The following is a 6,912-nucleotide window of genomic DNA, read 5'->3' on the forward strand; positions in this document are numbered from 1 at the left end:
TCTAAATACAGCGCACGGATGATGCAAGAAAATGTTATTAGCCGGCGTTCATTTTTTTGACGCACAACTGCACTAACGCAGTTGTGCATCATTTTTCTTACATCTAAGACAATATTCCATCACTAGCCTCTCACATTTCTCAATACTTACACTAACTACCGGTTGCTGAGCAGTTCTGTGGCAACAAGAGTGGCTGAAAAATATACCACAGGTCACAAGCACTGAGAGAGCACAGCCTTCCATCTCACTGCAAAACAATGTTAACATTTTACTGTAATCAGGCATTTCTAGTGCTGGAGAACGACAGAAAAGTTCAGCTCTAGGAATGTTCTCAAGCAATCATTGTCCCATGGATGCAGATCAGGCACATTTTTGTGCATCAGCCTCAGTAAACGCTTGGCTACTAAGGAAAAGTTTGGTATCCACCGTCTACAGTATCCAACCAGTCCCAGGAACATTCTGACCTCTCTCGGAGTTATAGGTGGGTTCATCTTCAGAGGTTTCTCTATTTTCTCCTGTGGCACCTTTCTCATTCCTTTCTTAATGAGTTATGCCATATGACTTCTTTTTGACAGTATATGAGTTTTTAGTGTGATATGGTAGCACTTCAGGGCTAGATTACTATCATGGGCCAACAACTACAATAGTTAGTATAGCCAGGCATATTCCGTGCTGTTTTTCAGATCATTCAGCAGTTCATTTAACAAATAACATTCCAGTGTTAACACAGATGCCCATTAGATCGGCTTTTGATCAGTTCTTGGTCGTGAATGACAGGTTCATAAGCAGTACCAAAAACAAAATCCTTTTTTTCTGAAACAAATGACATTATTGCCACCCAAGAAGCATGTCTGAGAGGTATTCAGAGACCCTTTTCACAACATTAGTCTATCGTATTGCATTTCTAACCTTTAACTAAACAAGAAGGAAACCTACCTCTTGAAAGCTCAAATAAGGATATCAGATGTAGACCTCAGTGGGGATGACACTGTTATCTAGTTCCACAGATGGATAGACACCGAAAGGAAACTAAGAGAACATTATTTGGAGTTAGAAATAAGGATGAGGATTATGCCCATAATTTAGTTCCTGATTCAGGTTCAGTAGTGACACGCATATATGCCATATGCAGGGCTTTCCTCTTTCAATATCAAAGGATTTATCAGGAGGGCCCAACTCAGCAGGCCTCATTAATATCCTTATTTTAGATAGTCTAGATATCCCTCGGGCTCCCAGCAGGGCCACAGAAAATCTTACGGTTCCATTCACAGAGTATGGCATTGAGGCAGTTAAAGAAATGCTTCTTACTTGCAACTTTCAGGGTTGACGAATTTACAACTGAATGATATAAGAACTTTTCTGAGGTTATGAAACTCTTAAAGTACTTTTAGAAAGAGATACAGTTTAGTTATCATACCATTCAGCGATTTCGGTAAAGGTTTTAAAACAAGGGAATTTAGCAAGCTATTCAAGTTCTAAAAGACTATTTCACTCAGGCTATAAAATATTGGCAAAAGCAATAGAAAATCAGGTAACAAGTCAATCCATTGATTTAATTTGCCAAGACCAAAATGTTTTCATACTAGCTTGTCAGTAAATACACATTCTCTCATAGAGTCTATATGCAAATGATATGTCTTTGTATTTTGGAAACAGAGGTAGCAAACTTAGAGCATACACTTGCATTAAATGAAAAGTTGTTGGAGGATACAAAACTAATACTTCAAGCAGTGAGATCTTGGTTAACATCAGGGCACAGATCTTTACTCCACGTCTATGCTTAAATTAAAATTAAAACCCAAAGGGATACCCCTGAATCAGGATGACATAAAACATTTTGGATCTATATGACCTTAGTCTTTTACCTTTAGGTAACACGGTTAAAGTTTTATTTCAGCTGCGTAAGGTATTTCCCCTGTCCATCGGAAGCAGAATCTCGGTCAATAAATTGCAAAAAATTAAATCTGCAAAAGTAAGCATAAATTGATTTTAAATAAAAAAAGAACTCAATTTCTTCAGTGACTCAAGACAGGCCAGACTGGCCTTACCATGCATCAGACATTTTCCCTGCGGGCTGAAAGGGTGGGGGCCGGTTTTGAAGCGGTGGGGGCCAGTTTTTTTCAGTACTGCAAACTCAGCCCCCAGTAACTGCAAACTCAGGCCCCAGTAACAGCAGAAGCAGTGATTCTCACTTCCTCCCCCCCTCAACCCAGGGGCTGGCATGACAAAAAATTGCCTTGGCTGCCTTGGGTTCCCAGTCCGGCCCTGCCTCGAGATAATTCACCAATTAAGGTCCTCATTTCAACATTAGCGGACGGCAACCGCCGCCCGCCAAGTTGAAACTGCCGGGCGGCCACCAATGCAGCCACACTCCCACGGAGGCCATTTGGAGATCCCCACTGGGCCGGCGGGCGGAAACCTGGTTTCCGCCCGCCGGCCCAGTGGGGATCTCAGCCGCAACACGGGAACCGGCTCCAAATGGAGCCGTCGGTGTTGCGGCGGTGCGACGTGTGCAGTTGCACCCATCAAGCTTTTCACTGTCTGCATAGCAGACAGAGAAAAGCTCTATGGGGCCGTGGCAGGGGGCCCTGCGACTACCCATTCCGCCAGCCTTTTCATGGCGATTCATACCGCCAGGAAAAGGCTGGCGGGAGGGGGACTCGTAATCCCCTGGGCAACGCTGCCCTGGGAGATTATAACCGCTGAGACCAAAGTGGCAGGAAACCGCCGTGGTCATAATTCCCAGGAAAGCACCGCCAGCCTGTTGGCGGTTCTTCCGAAAGAACAGCCCTGGCGGTCTTTGACCGCCAGGGTTGTAATGAGGGCCTAAGTGTTGTAAAGTAAGTACATCTAGGCAATTGTAACTTTGTCACTTGCAGCAAATTATCACTGTGAAAAATATTCATTCTTTTAGAACTATCTACTCATCTAAAAAAGTACCTTTGACAAAAATGGACTTAACAATAGTATCCCTTCTCACTGCTGAAGGAGGGTATATCTTGACTAGCCAAACCCCAGTGAAATGGTCGGTCGGGCCCCTAAGCTCTGAGGGAAGCTGCTGTTCCATTAGCCTTCTACTCCTTACTTTATGCTTTGACTTGTAACAGCAACTAGGGTACTCCCATATATCTCATCACAGATCATAAAATGATAATCCTCCTCTGCCTTTTCAAAACAATGACAGATAAAATCACTGGCCAACACTATTAATCAACTACTAGGTTTAGGTTCCCATCAAAATCCATGGGGCATGGATGCTTTGGACTGGTGAAACTAGATGTAACACATTATAAAATTGGCATTGGTATGCATATGAATTTGAAGCTTAAATCACACAATCAAAGCAATGTCACAGTTGTTGACAAGCATTGAACCCATAAGCGTATGTTAGTTGAATATTGTAACCAAAATATCGTCTGAAAGGAATATTGTGCCCTAAATATTGTTTACAAAAATATTGCACCAATGGATTCAACATAGAAAGTCAACACAAAATGGGCAGATATAATTGTAAAGGATATTTAGTACAAATTATTCATGTCAGAAGGCTAACAATACACTGACATACAACACCCATAAACACACTAGCAACGCAACCTAATGTAACTAAACAGATCAAACAGGTAAAGGAAATTAACTATGCCATATTTTTCTAATTGCTTTACCTGCCCTTTGACATTCCTGGAAACCTAAGAGCTCTAGGTGTCATTTTTGTATTATTAGTTCTTTTCATAACTGTGTTTTCTCTGCAGTCTGCTTCTGACCTGGGGCCTCCTTGTTTAAAAATCCACTAGTCCGGAGGCACGTGAGCTGCCAGCTAAGATGGCTGCCTGACAACAGAGTTCTGCGCACTGTCGGACGCATTTTAGGAGCCGGATCCGTTTTTTCTTCAGTTTTCATGGCGATGTGCACATATTAGCCTGTTGGATGTTTTGGTGAGCATTTTTTATGTTTTAAATGCCACCTAGCTTATTTTCTTGAATTTTAAAATATGTTTTCACATTTCTCCTCACAAGAGTGGCCAACTTGAATAATTATTGCTCACCAATACGATGTACTTATTTCTTTGATCTTTGAATCTGCGATGGCTTCGCTCGCAGTTTTTGCGCAAGCCATGTAATTTATTTTTGCTGCCTCATCAATATATATTTGGAGCTCCTGTGTCACTCGCTTCCTTATTGAAGGCTTTTATTTTTATATGGGCAAACTAAAGAAAATTAAATCTCTGTCACATCAGTTCTCTTCAACTGACAAACTTTCGTAGTTTTTACAATTGGATACTTCTGCTGCAGCGTCTTCTTCTACCAAGTCAAAGATGTCTTCCTCATCTTCTTCTTCGCCTAAAGTCTCTCAGAATATTTCTACAACTACTCATAAGAGGGTCAAACAAGACCCACCTTCACCAGTAAAATCTCCCTCTCCGATCTCTCTTGAACTTGTGCTTGCCGAAATACGTGCACTGCATCCTTTTATTGAAGAAACTAATTCTCTGATGCAAAATCTTGATACTAAGTGGTCTCAAATGGAAGTGAGTGTCTCTGTTTTGGAGCAAAGAGTCAGTGACGTGCAAGATGAAACAAATAAAATTACTAGTTTTGAGAAGGAAGTGGCAACTTTGAAGAAACTTGCGGAGGATTTGGAAAACAGAAACAGGCGCAATAATCTTCACCTTTATGGATTACTGGAGGGTCCTGAAGGGAGTGACCCAATTTCATTTTTTGCTTCATTCTTCTCTGCCTTTGTTTTTTTTGTTTTCCTGTCCCTTATCTGTATTTTCAGTTTTTTATGGTACAAGACCTTTCGTGTATATATATGATTATGTGACATAAAAATTCAGAGTTATTTCTTGGAATGTCAAAGGGTTTATTAACCCAATAAAAAGGCAGAGAATGTTATCCCATTTAGCTGAATATAATCCAGACTTGGTTCTTTTACAAGAGACCCATCAGACGGACCCTGAAGCACTGAAACTTAAAAGAGGTTGGGTGGGCAATGTTTTTACTTCTCCTACATCTACAAAGAAAAATGGTGTGATTGTGCTCTGCCATAAAACATTATCAGTTAATGTTATTTCTCAAGACTCGGATTCCGATGGAAGATGGCTCTTTGTGAAGCTAAGTATTAATGAGATTATAATGACCATTGGTAATATTTATGGTCCTAATCATTCAGATTAACTTTTTTGGCCTAATGTTACTAAACAATGTTTGCATTATAATGATGATTTTTTTCTTCTTGCAGGGGATTGCAATCAAATTATTGATCCTCTTATAGATAGGCAATCTGTAATTAAGTTTTCTCTTCATAAAATGCATAAACAATTTAAGGCATTTCTCTCACAATGTCATTTAATTGATTCATGGAGAACCTGTAATCCTGATAGTAGGAATTTCTCGTTTTATTCTCCACCACATTGCTCCTTATCTAGACTTGACCATATTTTTGTTTCAAAATCACTTTCCCAAAAGCGTATTAACTCCTCTGGTAATATCTGATCATGCACCAGTCATTACGGATTTTGATTTGCTCCCGCTGTATCCCAAATCCAATAGGTGGCGATTTAATAATTCATTGTTGCTTGATTCTAAATTTTCCACATCCTTTGTCGCCTTTGTGGAGGAATTTTTCCGATTTAATGATGATTCTCATGTTTCCCCACAATTGTTATGGGATTCGTTTAAGGCTGCAGCTCGTGGACATATAATAAATGTAGTCTCTCGTAAAAAGAAAACTTTTAATGCACATCATCAAACTCTACTTCTAAAAAGTAAACATTTAGAACATCAATATTATTCTTCCTCTTCTAATTTTAATCTACAAGAACTTATTCAAGCCAAATTGCAATTTAACAAAATCTCGATGGATAATGTCTCCTCTTTTTTTATACGTAGTAGAGCCCGCTATTATAGGGGTCCAAATAGAATGGGGAAGCTTCTGGCTAATTATTTAAAAGTACGAAAGCAAATCCACACAGTGACATCTATAATTATAGATACTGGTAAGTCCCTTTTAAAGATGAAGATATCTTAGCTGAATTCGTCAATTATTACCAAAGACTACAGTTGATGTTTCTTCACTTGAAGTAGATATTTCTTCATCAGAAATTCTTAAAGCCCTTCAGTCTCTTAAAACAGGTAAAACCACTGGTCCGGATGGATTCACAGTGGAATTTTTTCTACACTTTTCTGACATTTTACTTCCCAAACTTTTACAGCTTTTTCAATTCTTCACGGGGTCTGGCTGTACAGGGGACACATTTCAAGAAGCCTCGATTTGTTTAATTCCAAAGGAATGTAAGGATCATACTTTTTGTAAAAATTATAGGCCAATCTCTCTGCTCGATACAGATTATAAAATCTTTGCTAAAATGTTAACCTTATGTCTTGATTCCCTTTTACCTGTGCTGATAAGTAAGGAACAAACTGGTTTTGTCAAAGGTAGACTTGCTTCTGACAACTCTAGAACGTTCTTCAATGTACTCAGCAAAGCTTCCGCTCCTTCGTACTCCTTAGCAGCAATTTCCATAGATGCTGAGAAAGCATTGGATTGGTTAGACTGGCCTTTTCTATAAAAAACTTTAGCCTGGCATGGTTTAGGGCCTCATTTCATTTCATTTATCTCTTTGCTTTATCAGTCCTCAATGGCATCGAAATTGGTGAATGGGAAATTGTCTAGATACTTTTTATTAAGTCGAGGTGTTTGTCAAGGTTGTCCGCTTTCTCCACTCCTATTTATTCTAGTTCTAGAGCCTTTTCTATCCTGTATTAAAAATAACATTAAAATTGAGGGTTTCCAATATGGTGAGAAACACTTAAAATTAACGGCATATGCAGATGATATACTTTTATATATTTCAAACCCTGAACTCTCGATTCCATCTCTACTTTGGGAGATAGGAGGCTTTTCTTTGAT

The sequence above is a fragment of the Pleurodeles waltl genome, chromosome 1_1, assembly GCF_031143425.1.
Source record: "Pleurodeles waltl isolate 20211129_DDA chromosome 1_1, aPleWal1.hap1.20221129, whole genome shotgun sequence".
NCBI lineage: Eukaryota > Metazoa > Chordata > Amphibia > Caudata > Salamandridae > Pleurodeles > Pleurodeles waltl.